At 36.3% G+C, this 17538-nt stretch overlaps 1 long non-coding RNA gene across 2 annotated transcripts; it reads left to right on the top strand.

Moving 5' to 3' along the window:
- The first annotated feature begins 1170 nt into the window (after nucleotides 1-1170).
- Nucleotides 1171-10389, top strand: LOC115838023. 2 transcript variants are annotated; one of them, XR_004033108.1, is made up of 4 exons: nucleotides 1171-1308; nucleotides 2852-2926; nucleotides 8638-8771; nucleotides 10364-10389. It is a non-coding gene; the product is annotated as an uncharacterized LOC115838023 (long non-coding RNA). The 2 variants fall into 2 exon arrangements; XR_004033107.1 differs by lacking the exon at nucleotides 10364-10389 and having other exon boundaries at nucleotides 8638-9018.
- Nucleotides 10390-17538: the final 7149 nt, after the last annotated feature.

Genomic DNA, 17538 nt, shown 5'->3' with positions numbered 1-17538 from the left:
ATCTGTAATAATTTCAACTGCTTTAACCTCTCAGAAGCCTTCCTTTACCCCAGAGCTGAGGTGGATGGAGCTTAAAATTATGTTCTTTCTATACCCCATCTGCCTTGTTCCCACCTCCATTGTAGCACTTAGCATACCATATTGTGTCCTGCTTATAAAAGCTTACCACTCCTGCTAGGCTTGGAACATTGGGAGGTCACTCGCAAATTTTCATATTTAAATTTGCATCCTCATCCAAACACAACTGAACCCAAGCAAAATAACTGATACATAATAGAGAATATGCATGCATTGAATGAATTAAGCAATGTTAAATAAAAATATGTTTTGATCTCAATAGATAAATGAACTTAAAAAATTGGAAAAAGTGCCTTTCAAAAACCATTGAATTAAAGTGATAATGTAATAATAAAGTACTGACTGTTTACTTGGTTCTTGTTTCTTCTTCTTCCTTTTTAAGATTATCAGTAAGTCGTGAGATTGTGTAGATTAAATCAATAAAAGCAAATTTTACCTTAATTTGAGGTTGAAACAGTTCCAACACTCATTTCTGAATGGATCATTGAGTGCATGAAATGTATCATTTGGATAATCTAACACAAGTTTATTGAATTGGCTTCATGTCTACTGAGCTGGAATTTAAATGGCATGCGGATGAACCAGAATAGAGATACCAAGTAAGCAGAGAAAGTGGAAATCCTGAGACATTAGTTAAAGGAAGAAATGGTAAAATTGATTGGCAGGTTGGATAAGGCAAAATGATGTAGGAGACAGGAAATGGACTAGTGTCTAACCTCAGCAATCAGAAGAGTGATAGACCATTAAGGAACAGGAAAAGATACATACCCTGGGAAGAAAGACAAGTTTATATATGGACATGCTTATTTTGATATAGCAGCTGATCATTCATATACATACATACACATTTGATTTCTCCAGAAAACTCACTAAAACAATAAAAGGATACATTTACTAAGATATAGATTCACAAGATCAGAAAAAAAGGAAACCTTGCCAACACAATTTTCGAAACCGAATTGCAGAAATACAAGTGGTACGTTAACTAGCATTCCTGTTAAAAGTAAAATTTAAACCAGCAATAGGGAATATCAAGAAACAATCAAGTTTATATTACATAATCCCCAGAACTCTTGTCACGTACAGGTTTTTCTGAAAATGAGAGAGATTTGAAATCAGGAGAATTATTTTAAGGCTGTTTTACAAGCAGTCAGATTCCTAGTTCACTCTCAACTTATTGCAGCTGGGTGACTTCCCCTGCCAGACACCAAGAGCAGAGCAGAAGAGCAGGTAAAACAAACAAACAAAAAATGCTGTGTTTTATTCTCTGTGTTTCACATACAAGCTATATTTTTCCTTCTGTATCTGGCTTATTGGATGTAGAATGTCCTCCAGGTCCATCCATGTTGTGGCAAATGGTAGGATCATCTTTTTAAGGCTGAATATTTTAGTGTGTGTGTGTGTGTGTGTGTGTGTGTGTGTGTGTGTGTGTGTGTATGCAGTTGTCCCTCAGTATCCATGGAGAATTGGATCCAGGGTCCCTGCAGATGCCAAAATCCAAGGATGCTCAAGTGGCATAGTATTTGCATATAACCTTCACATATCCTTGGTCTTCAGTGTAGCTACATCACTTGGATAGAAAACTTAAAGGTTTAAACTACAGTGGTTTTCTAAATAATAAATTGCCCGATTTAAATATTTATTTCCTGTTGTAATCATATTAAAGCTTTAATTCCTTGTTAAATGAGAAGCACAGTGACAGATATTCATCTTCAATAGCCCCCCAAAATTTTAAACGGTACCTCCTTTAAAGTGTAATTGTTGAAAATTATTGAAATATATTAGAAAGTTAAAATTTTTTAATGATAATTTCAAAATTAGATGTTATCATGATGCTACATTAGTTTTTTTGGATATATGATTTTATTTTACTACCGTTATAGTAGATATATTATTAAAGTGTGATTGTTTTTAAGTGTTCAAAATAAAAGAACCCAAATTTACCTTTCAATCTTTATGGGAAACAAAATAGAAAGAGAAAGAGTTATGTGGGGGGCAAAGCCTGCAGTTTCCCTCTCCAGTCTATAGGTGTTCATCAATTAGACCATGCTATACATTTTATATTCATTCTGATTTTTAACGTAATGTTATATAATGAGAATTATTCCATGTTATGATGTATTTAGAAAAACAAGATGAACAATGTATTAGTTTTCAATAATAGAGGAGATAAAACTTATTTGAGAATTGTATCCAGGTATAGTGACTACTAATCAGAACTTGATTACATTTTTCAATGTAGAATATTAATGCATAAAAATAAAATGAAATACTTAATTTAGAATGGTGTGTAAAGCATAGGAGATGGGAGAGTGACCTGTTTTGTGTCTTAGGCTCCACTACTTGCTAACTGTACCTAAGTCAATCAACAAAAAATCAGATTTTAAATGGTTGCATGCTTACTGATCATGTTTAGATGCCATATTTTATATAGCCAATTCCATATTGATGAATATTTAGATTGATTCTAATTTGTCAAATATTAAAACAAATGTGAAAACCATGGTATATAAACACGGCACTAACCTGCAATTTTGTTCATTTATTCCTGAGACACTATTTCTGCTGCTCTTCCTGTTTACACAGTTTTTTACATAGGGACAAATATGGAAAGACAGTGATTCATAGTGAAAAGAAAATGGCAAATCAAAGAGATCAAGGTTGAAATTCTCTTTCTAGGTGTTTCAATATGGTAAATGTAGATCATATTTCTTAAAATAATAACGTAAGCAATTGATAACTTTATACATAATTCTGTCACTCCTCCCACCAGAGGTTCCTGTATATATGCATGTGAGGATACAACATGTCAAGAGCTTCTGGGAAGTGTGGTGTCTGATAAAACCAGGTGATTCAACGGTGATGTGCCTCCTATTGTACCCTCTTTGCTATAAAGTGGTTCCTTAGTTGAAGACAATGATTATATTCAGTCTATGCCAGTGGATCAAATGTTTTCTAAGCTCAAAAGGCAAACTTATATTTAAGATATGTATCATTTCCATTCAAAATTAACTGTTGCCTTTTTCAGGATAAAAGGAGTCTAATGCAATTAATGTGCCACCAAATGGCTGTTTTTATTTTATTTTATTATTTATTTATTTATTTATTTTTATTTTTTCGGTAGACACCATATCCAGATTTAGTGTTGGTCTCTGTGGCAAGCAACTTATATGTTTAGCAACAAGAGTAATGGAATCAGCTTTATGGAGTGGGCACTCATGCAGCTGTCGCCATGAATATCTTTCATCCTTACCACCATGGTTCTTTGTCAATTTATTGTGTCTAGGTTAGACAATGACAGAGACTGGCTGATCAAGTCAGATTACTAGTCAGGTAGTTCTGCCTTCCTAGTTGTTTAGTGCCCCTTCTGTAGCAGATACTCTGGTGAGAGTAAATAAGCAAAACAAAGGACCTCGCCCTTTGTGCCAACTTCAGTAATGTCTCCAACATGCCTCTTCCCTGGACCTCCTAATCATTTATCTTCAAATTTTTCTCTTTCCAGGCCTGAGACCAATTAGCCAAGCCAGTTGTCACTATATGTGTTTTTACATGTTTTTCCTTGGGCCATTTATCATTCCATACAAAGTGTTGACTAAGCAGACCACCTGAAGCTTTGCCTATTCAGAGACTCCTCCTTTCCTCCTTACTTCTGTCTTTTTTTTTTTTTTTTTTTTTTTTGAGACAGAGTCTCGCTCTGTCGCCCAGGCTGGAGTGCAGTGGCGCAATCTCGGCTCACTGCAAGCTCCGCCTCCCGGGTTCACGCCATTCTCCTGCCTCAGCCTCTCCGAGTAGCTGGGACCACAGGCGCCCGCCACCACGCCCAGCTAATTTTTTGTATTTTTAGTAGAGACGGGGTTTCACCGTGGTCTCGATCTCCTGACCTCGTGATCCGCCCGCCTCGGCCTCCCAAAGTGCTGGGATTACAGGCGTGAGCCACTGGGCCCGGCCACTTCTGTCTTTCAATGGTTCTAGAATATAACAGCAGACTATTTTTAGCCTGCATTCTTGTACTGAGAGAATCTATCTATGAACAAAGCTTGTTCTTTTTCCTCTTTTGTCATCTGGTGATTTGAGACTTTACTCCACCTCATGTGGCCATAGGTGAGATGTGAAAGAGAGACGTCAGTGCAACAGTGGTAAATGCCATGGGGATCTGGGCAACATGCTTATGCCATTATCCTGTGCCTCTGTCCCTGGTTTTTCCCAGTCCTAGATGAACCACATTCATCTTACAAAGAATGGCTGCTGGCCTTGCAATCATGTTTTGGTGGATCTGGCTAACCCACCTCATGATGGATGGGTAATTCTGGGCAGCATGGTCATTTACTGTCCTATAGCCAAGAGCTTTATCTCTACCAGACTCCAGCGGAATGCTAGGACCTATTCTGAGAATGGTTTATAATTTTCTATGGCAGATGGACTCACTTTGCTCCAGAACTGTAAGGATCTATGTTGTGATTTTCCTATTGAGGTTTGACATACAGTCCACACTGTATGACTGTCTAACATCTGAGAATCTGCTGAGATATGTGACACAAGGTGCAGGGCCACTTGTACCAGAACCTGAACCTGCCTGGGGTCCTAAACAAAGCTGGCAGTTTTCATGTCTATTATTGAAGAAATTGGAGCAGTATTCCCAAGCATAGAAAATACTGTCTCCAGAAACTCAGAGGCCAACCAGGAAAACACTTCCCTCTTAATGATGGAAGGGATAAAAATTCAACAAATTTATTTAATGTGGAAGGCATGTTCTGGACTACTAGTTCCCCAAAACTTCACTTACATGCTGAGGACCCCAAATCTTCATTGGGTTTAAGTTCCACCCTGTAAAATCATGTGCATTTTTTTTCAACCAAGGCCTGTAGTATACTTGCACCTCCTTGCTAAGTCTTATTAAAATTTTATGATTGATATATTGAGACAATAGAATGACCAAGACGCCTAAGTCTCTTTGAACTTTATTATCACAAAAGACCAAGATTAGAAGTAGTACAATTGTCTTATCCAATGGAATTTCAACTGCTTCTGGACATATTTTATAATAGGGCTGGAAAAATGATTTTATAAGTTATGATTTTTAAATCATAAAGACTACTTTGTAATTGAGTCTGTGTTAATCTGTTTAAGCTAAGGCATCACAGCTGGCAGGGAAGCTACAGTGGAGGTACCACTTAGTGAAGTTTGCAGTATCCACTGTCATCTCCAGCATCCATCTGGAGGGTGGATTTTTTTTTTAAGTTTACAGAGGAAGTCCACTGAATTTTATGGGGATATCAAATGTACTACCACCTCGTACAGTCTTCAGGAGTGGCTCTAATCTCTGCCATTTCCCTGAGATGCAGTTTTTAATTTACTCTCTTAGATTGGAGGAGCAGAGACAGTTTCAGTAGCTTTCATTTGGCTTTCCTAATTATAATGAATCTTAATGCATAGGCAAGGAACCAATGTAGGGGTTCTGACAGCTACTAAGTATGTATATTCCAAATAAATATCTTGGAAAGAAGGTCATTAACTACATTCCCCTTACTAACTGAAAGACCGTGATGATGCTTCAGGCCTCCGATTAGCAATGCTGAGGCCCTGTATCCAATAATTCTTCATATGTTTAGGTAGTATGCTTTTTTTCAGTGTATGGTTACCCAAATAAATGTATGTAGGGAGAGTCATTTCTGTATTTGATGTGGTGTTGCAGGGTTGTTCCTTTTTAAGGACCTGGCATCTGCTTCCGTCCACAGGGTAAGGGTATGGAAATAGGCTCAGGTATATACACTCAACAATGGATCATGACTTTTATTGAGACAATGGGCTTTGGTTTCATGGTTATCCTCTTCCTCTCTCTCTCTCTCTATCTCTCTCTCTCTTCCCCCAGTTTTATTTTTCCCCTGAGACAGGGTCTCACTCTGTTGCCCAGGCTGGATTGCAGTGGTGGGATCATGGCTCACTGCAACCTCCACCTCCCAGGCTCAGATGATCCTCCCATCTCAGCCTCCGAAGTATCTGGGACTACAGGTGTGCACCACCACACCTGGCTATTTTTTTTTTTTTTTGTATAGACAGGTTTTTGCCATGTTGCCCAGGCTGGTCCCCAACTTCTGTGCTCAAGCAACCCACCTGCCTTAGCCCCTCCAAAGTGCTGGGATTACAGGCGTGAGCCACTGCACTCAAGCTCTATCTCTTTTGATTGTACAAATCAAACAATAACCTCATTGGCTATCCAACCTTCTTGACCCGAGGGACACTGTGCTCCATTAGCTACATATATGCTTCTTTGTAATAAGGCCTTCTTGTCTTCTACTTCAACCTTGTCTCTCATTAGGATAATTATAACTCTACTTGCTTCTAATAGTCAAATGCTTCTACCTGGCTTCTTTTATTGGGGGAAAGGGAGTGTGCAATCCCCATTGTTTCTATGAATATAAAAGTATCTACTATTATCAACCCTGTTGATAGTAGCCATTAAAGTATACAGTGATGACAGTGTTCCCTTCACTAGTACATTCTGTACCACATTGCTCAATGAGATGTCTTCAAGTTTTTCTGCAAAACAAAGGTAACTAATGGATTTTTCAGTCTTATGTAGTATATCCACTCTAGCACAGCTACTTCTTCAAGGACTTTGGTCCTTTCTTTAGGCATCTGCCATAGGCATTTCTGCTTAACTTAATGGGAGCCATTACTTTATCCATGCTTCCAAAAATAGTATGTGAGTATTGTTCCCTGAGGTCCTTGCCAGAGTGTTATATTCTGTATTACAGGACAATGTTTGCATATAATAACCTCTTCCTTATTCAGCCTCATGTTTCAGCACTCTTGATCCAGCACATTTAGAATACAGACTCACATACTATCTGGGACATAATGGCTATGGGTCCAGCCCCTCTTTTGAAATGTAGTCCCTGCCCTACCTTAGCATGCCCAGAACTTCCCTGGGCATGTTGTGATTTGGTTCTAGTAGTTGGTGATCGGTCATGTGGGTTGATCCTAAAGGGTACACATGTTAAAAGGCACTTGCTTCTGCCGTAGCTTTCATCAAGAATATACGTCTATCCTCTAACAGTAAGAAGTTGGCCACTCTTGCAGGCCCAGAAACAGTTCAGTGAATTCTGGAGCTTCAAGATTCTGAGTGCACCAAAACAGGTGTCCCTATGCCAATTCTCCATAACCCATTCTTTCCCAACCAGTGCTTGGCATAGGGGCACTGAAAGCAGGTTAACAATAAGCCTTCCTTGAACTTCACTACTCATATAATTAGGTCCTGGCCTTATTCATTAGAGTTATCTGCCCTGTATTCCCCGGAACTCTGCTACTCTTTATAATTAAGTCATGGGCTTCTTTCTTAGGATTTTTCTGCCCTCTGGCTGCAGAAGATAAGTCTTTTTTTATGCTACCAAAGAAACTTCTCCTTCCACACTTACTTAGGTGATTAATCTTCATATTAATCATCTAATTAAAAAGAAGACTCTTTATTGTCTTCTTCCAGTCCATAAATGGCATCCAGCAAGAGTTAACAGGATACCATTGTTCTTATAATATGTACTTCCAAGAAACCTTTTAAAAACCCAAATATTAAACCTCCTACTGCATATCTATCTTACTTCTGTTCACTACTTGTACAATTCAACACATGCATCACAACAGTCTGTAACCAATGGAGTCCTATTTTGCCCGTGGGTGTGAGGTAGTCCAGTTGCAAAATCCCATTTTAGAGCCTGATTCCTTGGTCCATTCCTCGTACCAACAGTTTTATGGTGGTTAGCCTGGGAAACAAATTTTGAGGCAGAGATTTGCATGCTGAAAATTTATTCAAGCTGCCCTCAGGGTCAACATCTGTGGAGAATTAAAGGAAGCAGGCTTGGACAGAGGAAAGGATTGAATGTGATGTAGCTGCACCAAAAGTCTCAGTTGCTCCTATGGGAGCTCTAGAGATGGAACAATGTTTTAGAATTGCTCCAATTTGAGGCAAGCACGTCAGGTGTTTATATTTCCACATCAATTAGTCATTGGATGCATGCTGACTTCCAGGAGGGAGATGTGACCTTGGATAAAGATATTCTTTTCAGCTGAGAATTATTTCCTGAGAAGAGCCGTCAGCAGCCAATAATCCCAGCAGCCAGAGGAGTGCTGTCTAGTAGGGAAATCTAGGTAGCGTTTTCTATTACTCCAGTAAATATTACCTACACTTTAAGTGGCATTAACACAATATAAATAAGATCTCTATTACGTATCTTGTCAAATATTTCTAGTATATATTGCTAGTCTTAGTATATAATGTCACAGGCAACATGTGAAGCACCATTATATATGAATTTATATATGTACATATATATCCATAAAAAATTAGATGGGTCTTATGTGTTTATATTTTCCAAATAGCCTGGAAATATTACATATATATCATATATATAATATGTAATTATATAAATGATGATGACAAGTTATATATATAAATCATTAGAATAATTTTATAGAAATCTAATTATGGCTCTCATTGTTATAATAAAAACTGATATTGGAAATGCAAAAAATAAACTTAACAAACACATGCTACATTATTTGTAGGTCTCAGTACAAGAAAAAAAGGCAGAAATAATTCATGGTAGCCGAAGGATTTGAAGAGAATAGAATTTTACAAGTACTTTGGAGAAAAGGGAGCACAAGATGTAAGAAAAGGACATTAATAAATAAAAAGACTGGTAAGTTAATGATTATTCCGAAGGGTCTGAACTATTGAGCTCGTTTTTAAAAATTTATACTGGAAAGAAATAAGGGAATTGAAAGCTTTGGGTTATTTTGCAATAATCATTGCAGACACTGGAAAATTGCTTATAAAATAAAGAGAAAGTATGATGAACATCTTACAGAAAAAATGGGAGTTAACCTAAATGCAAATATTAATAGCTAGTCTTTTGTTTCTCTCTCTCTCTTTCAGTTTTAAACATTTATAAATTGATAGTCTCTACTTCTCATCTCCTCATTATTTTGATTTTGATTTTGATTCTTAGGGTGCTTCTTTTTAACAGTGATTTCTATTCTTCTGAGTTGGAGGCTACAGCTCTTCTCATCAGACAAATGACTTCTTTCCCTGGTAGGCAACCTAGTAGCTGACTCTCCCACCACAAAATTGTCAGAGATCCTCTCTTTCTCAGATATCCTGTGTCTGCCCAACTCTAAAGCTGCCTTCAGGCAAAAGTTAAAGGCAAATATAACTCTATGCGCTCTACAATCAAGATATAATATGCATGTAAACAAAATAATCTTGATCTAGTCATTTTCTATCCGGTAATTTTATCTGTTTTTAAGACAACTAAATCTTATAAACACCATCTCTGTAGTAGTTCAGTCTATTTTTTCCACTCTGGATTTATAATTAAAGTAAAACAAAACTTCCCCTGAGAAAAAGATTAAACAGTCATACTCTTCTCAACTAATATTCTCAGGTTCCAAAAATAAATTATTTCAGTGCGTCCTATCTCCCCCATAAGATGGTAACTACTGATGTTGAATCTCAACGAGATGTGTTTCCACAAGATCTATTTTTAAATAATTTTAAATCTATTTTTATTATAAAATGTAACAGAAAAATTTTAAATTCATGACCATTCATATTTGCTCCCTCTCACCTGCCCAATAAATACCCATGAGCATTCTCCTTTGCCAGACTAACTCCTGGGTCATTTTTATGCATATCACAATAAAGAGTAAAAAACAAGGCCGGGCGCGGTGGCTCACGCTTGTAATCCCAGCACTTTGGGAGGCCGAGGCGGGCGGATCACGAGGTCAGGAGATCGAGACCACGGTGAAACCCCGTCTCTACTAAAAATACAAAAAAATTAGCCAGGCGTGGTGGCGGGCGCCTGTAGTCCCAGCTACTCGGAGAGGCTGAGGCAGGAGAATGGCGTGAACCCGGGAGGCGGAGCTTGCAGTGAGCCGAGATTGCGCCACTGCACTCCAGCCTGGGCGACAGAGCGAGACTCCGTCTCAAAAAAAAATAAAAAAAATTAAAAAAATAAAAATAAAAAAATAGAAAGCAGACATTGTGATGTCAGAAAGGCTAACACAATATACACGGGAATAAACAGAGAGTGTCTGGCAAGAATTAGCTACAGGAAAAGCAAAGGTGTTATGGTCTGAATTGTGTTCCCCCCAAAATCCATACGTTGAAGTTCCAACTCCCAGTACCTTAAAATATGACCATATTTGGAGATAGGGCCTCAAAGGAGGTGATGAAGTTAAAGTGAGGTCATCGAGGGGTCACCATAATTCATTATGACTGGTGTCCTTTTAGGAAGAGGAGATGAGGACACAGACACACAGAGGGAAGAACATGCGAAGACACAGAGGGAAGATGGCCATGGAAAAGCTAGAGAGAGAGAGAGTTCTCAGAAGAAATAACTCTGCCAACACCTTGATCTCAGATTTCTAGCCTCCAAAGGTGGGAAAAATTAGTTTCTATTATTTATGCCACCTACTCTGGTATTTTGTTATGGAAGACTTAGTAAACAAATACAGAAGGAAAAATTCAAGATGGCCTATTGTAGGTTGTGATCTGTGGGGTAGCTTAGGGGAGCCTAGAGGAGGAAGGACTGAAATGTTAGAAGCAGCTGCCTTGTGGTGTACAGTTCAGGATTGAGGAAGAATGAAGACTGTAAAGCAGTTTAATGGGTATTAGATATGTAAACCTTGTTGGATTTTGTTGTTGAGAAGAGGCTCAGTAAAAATTTACTTTTAAATTATTTTTGTATATCAAATAATAAATGTTATTTTAGCTAGTACTGAGATTTTAAAAACCACCAAGCTGCTTAATTTTACATATCATTAACATGTGCCATTCAGTGCCTATTTATGTGGCAAAATCTTTAAATATATTATCTTTTATCATTACAAAGAAAGGAATGTATTCTTATTCCTAGGCCAATAGATGTGAAATGACTTGTCCAAGTTTACCAAAAAATTAAGCACCAGTGCTGAAATTTAACCTAGATCAATCTTACTGTAATAATTGAATTCTTTCTAGGTTATACCATGCAGTTTCTCAAAGCTATTTCAAGGACATGTTGGAAGGAATTGGAGGTTGCAGTTGACTCTGTTGTAGGCTTGCCAACATACCTTTTCTGGACTGAAAGCACCTGTCTCTCACTTTCTGTGAGTGTTGGTGGGAACAGTTGCAGTTATATTCTTTTTAGAATTGACCTAAATAAAAGGGAGACATTTTGCTTCAGTGTAGGATGACTTTAAACATTCCTGAGCTAGAACTCCCTATGGGATGAGACAGAGGCTAGATTTTATCTGCATGTACATCTTTATAAGCTTCTTCCCTTCTATTTTTCTTACCTGCTTTTATGTTTCACGTAAGCACAGTACATTAATAAGTGGCTAGCACAAGAATCCCCATTCAGGGCAAAGCTTCTAGGAAATCTGACCTACAACTGGATTATAGTAACTAGCTAAATAACAATATGATTAAAGCTTATTATGGATAAATATTTAATGATGAACAACAGCAAGATAAAAAGCCTCTGTCATTTGATGAGTAGTTAAATTTGCATTAAATCACAAAGAAATGATAGTTGAAGGGAGATAACCTAGAAAAAAATTGTTTATTGGGATCTACAGTGTTATGAAGGTAATTAAATGCATTTTAGCACAGATCTGTGCAATTTTTGACAGTGTACATTGCATGGTACACAAATGTCACAGGCTTTTTATGTGTCAGGACAATTTTTGGTTGCAAGTGACTGAACCTCAATTCAAATAAACATAGTCCAAAAGAGAATTTATTGGTCTTTTTGTCTGTGAATTTGAGGGCAAGGTGTATTGTAGACATAGTTGGACCTAGGTTATCTCAGCTACTTATTCTATCTCTTGACTTTGTTTGGCTTTATTCTACACACATTTGATATAAAGATGCCTGTGTAAAGGTAACTTTTCTAATGCTCAGGAAAGATTCTAATTGGTTTTGGCTATATCATTTGTTAGTTTTTAAATACGTACTGTGTCCATGGTATCTGGTATTTTCATTGAACAACCTGAGTAATGTGTCTATCATTGTGATAGGAAGGGGTGGATATATAACTGGGAGTATAACTGTGGCTGCATAGAGTAGGGAGAAGTTCCCAGTAAAGCCACAAAGACATAATATTTATTAGGCAGACAAAAATAATTCTACAATAGTCTACTAGTGGTAATATTAGTGAGACATGAAAAAGATAGTGAGGTCCAATTTGTTTGGAAAATGCAAAATTAATCAAATTAGGATACATTTATAATTGTATATCTCTTAAGTTATTTAAAATGATAATGGAAATTTTGAATTTCCATGATGGATATATATCATACTTTATTTTACTAAAGTTATTTGACCTTGGGACCTATTTTTCAGGAAGTATTTCATGCAATCCCAACAGACTTGGGTTCAAAGTCAGATGCCTCTACTATATAACTTAGGAAAATTAGTTAAATTATCTGGGCCTCAGTTTCTTCAGCTATAAAACAGGAATAACTAAATGCTCTTAACAAATTTATTATGAGGATTAAAATAAAATGTATTAAAGATGCCTGGTTCTGTGAAAGTAGTTTGTGTTGGGCCAAATGATATCAATTCAGAGACCACTGCATGCCTCTCCAAAGTATTAAATTGTTTTCTGAAAATGGGATTAAAGTACTTTTATAGTTTTGTTTGCTTGTTTTTTAGCAAGCTGATGAAAGGTAAATTTGGTGTTGATGAGGAATAATTTATGGGTTGGGTATAAGTTGAATTGAATTTGAGATGGCAAGGCAAAAAGGAGCCAGAGATATGAAGGACATTTGGGAGGTTATTGTAATAAATTGTGAATTGATGGACACCTGAACCAAGGGAACATAAGGCAATAATGTATAACTATTAAGAAAAAAACATAAAAATGATTAAAAGACTTTCAGAATGACCCAATTCAGCAGTTTACCATGAGAATTTTATTTTCCAAATAGTCTATTTAATTGAATAATGATGGGGGCTAAAAGTTGTGCAAGGTGTCCTCCATTCCTCTAGGTTAATAAAATAATATACTGTGAAATACAATAAAATTTTAAAAACTTAGTCATCATCAGTAAAATCTTCCTTTATATATAGTTATTCATTTTACACTTTTCATACTTCTGTTAATAGAGTGTGATGTAAAATAGGGCTTTTACTTTACATGTTGAACAGTTCAGAATAGTCCTGTTTTAGTATATGGACTTAGGTAAAATGTCACATGCAGTAATGATCCCGCTTGAGACAATATTACAAAATTAATTAACCTGCTTTAAAATGTTTTAGCAGAATGATAACCGTAAAAAAAGTGAAGATTCTTCAAATATGAAAATACATTTCTAGGATTAGAGGTAGAAATTGAGAAAAAAGAAATTGGATTTGATATCTGAAGAACATTCCTATTGATTTATTTAATAGACTTAATAGAGACAAAAATTTACCTATATTCATATTTTATAAAATATACTAGAAATAAATTAAGAAAATTCTCTTATTTATTGATAGATTTAAAAAATATTATAAAGTATAATAGGAATTAAGTAATTTTCTTCAATTCATTAATAAGAAAGAATAAAAATAAAGGGAAACGCCTCTGAATTCCAGAACACAACTGCTTCCAATTAGTTTTTTAAATTACTGCTTTCTTGGGTAACACATTTTTGGTTGCAAAAAAAAAGGAAAACAAAACCTTGAGCTAACAAGCAATGTCAGGGAATCAAAGCAAGAAGCATCCAAAATCAAAGGCTTCAGAATGAGCAGAAACCTGGACAATTCTGTAGTTTGTGAAGTTACACTATAAAGGTGACTCAGCTTCCAGCTTTAACCTGCTATACCAATCTATTTTTTTATGTGGGGGAGGTAATAAAATTGGCCCAACTTGGGTTAGATGTCAACCTTAATTCAATCATCTATGACCAAGAACTGGGGTCTTGTCATAAAGGGATCTGTCTTCTCACAGAAGAGACACTGTGCAGATTCCCCGTAGGCATTAATAACTAGGACATTTGTTAAACCCAGTACGTTAAACCAACGACGCAACAACTTCATCTTTAAACAAAATTAGCACCGAAGAAAATATACCTGAATATACTATCCTTAAAAAAAATCCTGATCTTTCCTTGAGCCCAGGGGTTCAAGGTTGCAGTGAGCTGTGATTGCACTACTGCGCTCCAGCCTGGGTGACAGAGTGAGACCCTGTCTCTTACAAACAAACAAACAAAAACTCGATCTTAACCCTCGCTGTGTTTTCCTAGGTAAACTTGATAGACTAAATTTATTTACTGAGGAATCACTTTGAGCAGTCTCTGTTTGGAAAAAGAAACAAGATGTAGTACAATGTTTTGCACTAAAATCTTGTTGTTTTTGTTGACTTGTTACTGGAACTATTTTTTTTAATGTTTAAATGTAATCTTACATAAAATCCCAATTTAAACAACCAATAAAAACAGAGTTGCTTTGATGGATATAGGGAGGGATGGCGCTGAATTCATATTTGCTTTGAGTCTCTACTTGCTCTTTATAGTGGCTCCTGAAGTTTGTTTTCAGAGACCCATATCACTGCAGAATAGAATCTGATAATCACTAGCATATTAGAAAAAAAATAAAAGCATAAGATTTGGGATCAGAGTTTTATAAAATGATGACTCTGGTACATACTAACTCTGAAACAGGTTAAATCACTTAAATTCTGCAAACCTTCATTTCTTCAACTGAAAACTATAGATAATACTGATGGCATCTAACTCACAAGGTTGATGTATTAAATAAGTCACCTGAAGTAAACCATGCAAGGCTGTACACTGTTAATTGATGCTGTAATTAGAATCTATTACCCCACCCTCTGAGGAAATAGTTCCTTTAAGAGCGAGTTCCTTTAAGAGCCTGTCTGGTCCCCCAGAGGCCACATGCTCAATGATTGCAACAGTCCCCTCTTTGAAATAATTATGTTCACCTCCAAGGATATATTAATCAGTGACAACCTATATATTAACAAAACACCCGCTATTCAATTATTTTTACGTCGTGTAGCTTACTCCAAATATGTTGGTGGTTATTTATCTTGTTCTGTGGTCTTAGAAGAGTGTGAAGAGTGAATACAAGTAGAGAGAATGTACATTAAGTCACTGATTTGACAACATCTAGGAGCGCTGGCTCCAATGTGAGTAGCAGACTCAGTCTCCCTTTAGTGCCAAGCAGAGGATTACTCATGGAGATAGAGTGGAGCACCCAGGAGAAATGGATTCTGAGGAAACAAAAGCATCGCCTTGATATTATTCCCTTGAGTGTGACTATAAACCATGAAATGAGTGACAGACAAAAACTGCTTAAGTTGAGGCATATATTTTCACTGTATTTTGGATGCTGCTACTCTGACGATGTATTTTAAGCCCAGTATTCTTTCTTCTTTTTTTGTTCTTTTTTTTTTCTTTAAATTCTCATTCACTTGTGTGAAAGCTGCTCTTCTCAAGACTGAAGCTTTTCTGTAGTAATGTCTGTTTAGATTTGAATCTACTAGGGCCTTGGCACATATGGCTAGAATGCTCTATTTTTAAAGATATATTGTGTCTGTTAATACAAAGGTCATGATGTAGATTTTTGCACTTAGAATCAGCATGAGAATGTGAAACTGTTCCTTGCAGATCTTGGCTCCATCAGCAAATAAATTAAAATAAACTGGAGGCTTGAAATAGAAATAACCCTCCTTCCAAGTGTTTCATTTAGAGAATGACATCCTGTTTTCTCCAGAATATCATGGGTAATTCTGCATATGAATGAATTTGGGAATAGAAAAAGCCCAGCAAATGAAACACACAAAATGACTTTTAGAATTTTAGGCTTCCGTAATAAAAATAAGTGATGATGGTTTTCTCTTTAAAGTGTGAAGGGTAAAAGGAAACCCAAAACTAACTTACATAAAGTTTTAGAGTTTTATAACAATTTGTGAAAGCAAACAATAAGTTAAATTCTACCTGTAAGAGAATATAGTATATCTTTAAGACAATATTGACACAATTTGGCTGTCACTGAAGTCAGACCAGCTTTCTGATTACAGTCACAAGTGACTGGACCTAAACATCACTCACTTGGAAAACTTTGATTAGCCTCTCAATGGAGCCTGAAAGGGCTTTAACTCATGTTCAAAGTAACTGTTGTCAATGTCACAAAAAAGCCTTAGTTTGTTAATAAAACCCTATTAGTAAAAAAGAAATACAAAAAGTACAGTAATATATATTAAATTCAAAAATAAATTTTCAGTCATCTTAAATATAGATCCCTTCCATTATGTCACTGCTAAAATTGACCCAGTAGCTGCAGCAATCTTGGCCCATATGTATCCCTAGTGCCCTTATGTTGAATTTTACTACTATTCTCTATTTCAAATGAAGTAAGAGCTCAGTTACATTGCTGTCTTTGGTAAATAAAAAAGCAGGAAGAATCTTCGATATCTTTATATTGCCTGGAATAAAATAATTTTTTCAGACTTAGCATCCTTTCAGGAAACTGGGTTTGAGTTCACAATGGAAATAACATGGCAATTTTTGTATCAGGATGATGAAGATGATGATGGTAAATGAACAAATCTGTAACATCCACACATTTATGTGAAATTAATGTCAGATACTGACCAGATGATCCTCAAGCTTTTTCCTTTTCTTGGGCACTGTGAAAATATGTTTTATAACCCTTTTGATTACAGGCGGGGTCATATGACTCATTCCCACCAATGAATTCTGAGCACAAGTAATATGTCGCCTCTGATGTGAGGCAGTTAAGAGCTGTGCTTCAGTTTATTTCCCCATTCTTTTGACTGGGTGTCACCATTTTGAATTTGAAGCCATATATTACAGATGACCAAGCTTCAGTCATCCTGTGTCTCTGAATGACTGCACAAATTTTAACCTTTTCTTCCTACTTTTGAGGACTATTTGTTCTTTGACATAAATGAGTAATAAACATTTATATTGCTACTCCTCTAAGGTTTGAGGGTTATTACATAGCCAACTTACCCACTATGACTTGTACATCCTCATACTAGATAATAAAAAATAGAAGTAACTGTGATACAAAAATAAGAAAGATAGGGTAAAGGCAGGAACCAGCAAACACTGGCAACTGACTATAACATTAGTTGTTCTAGAAGCTATCATAACTATAGCAGGGAAAAGAAGAACCTGATGAGTTCTGGTAATATCAATTACATGTGACAGATTGTACTGGGTCCAACAGTTAATAAGCACTGGTTGTCACAAACAGTGACCAAATAGAAAAAAATAAATGTTTGCATATTATGATCAATGGGTTTCTTTAGCCAATGTCTTAAAAAAGGAGAACTAATAGTGAAGATACAAGTCCTCATCGCCTAGGAGATTAATCTTCTAAATGATATTAATTGTTATAACATACTAATGAGGGATGCATACATTTTTAATGATACTGGCAGAACAGGT

The sequence above is a fragment of the Nomascus leucogenys genome, chromosome 13, assembly GCF_006542625.1.
Source record: "Nomascus leucogenys isolate Asia chromosome 13, Asia_NLE_v1, whole genome shotgun sequence".
NCBI classification, from domain to species: Eukaryota; Metazoa; Chordata; class Mammalia; order Primates; family Hylobatidae; genus Nomascus; species Nomascus leucogenys.
Note: the sequence above shows the minus strand (reverse complement) of the source record. Positions and strands in the feature narration are given on the sequence as shown.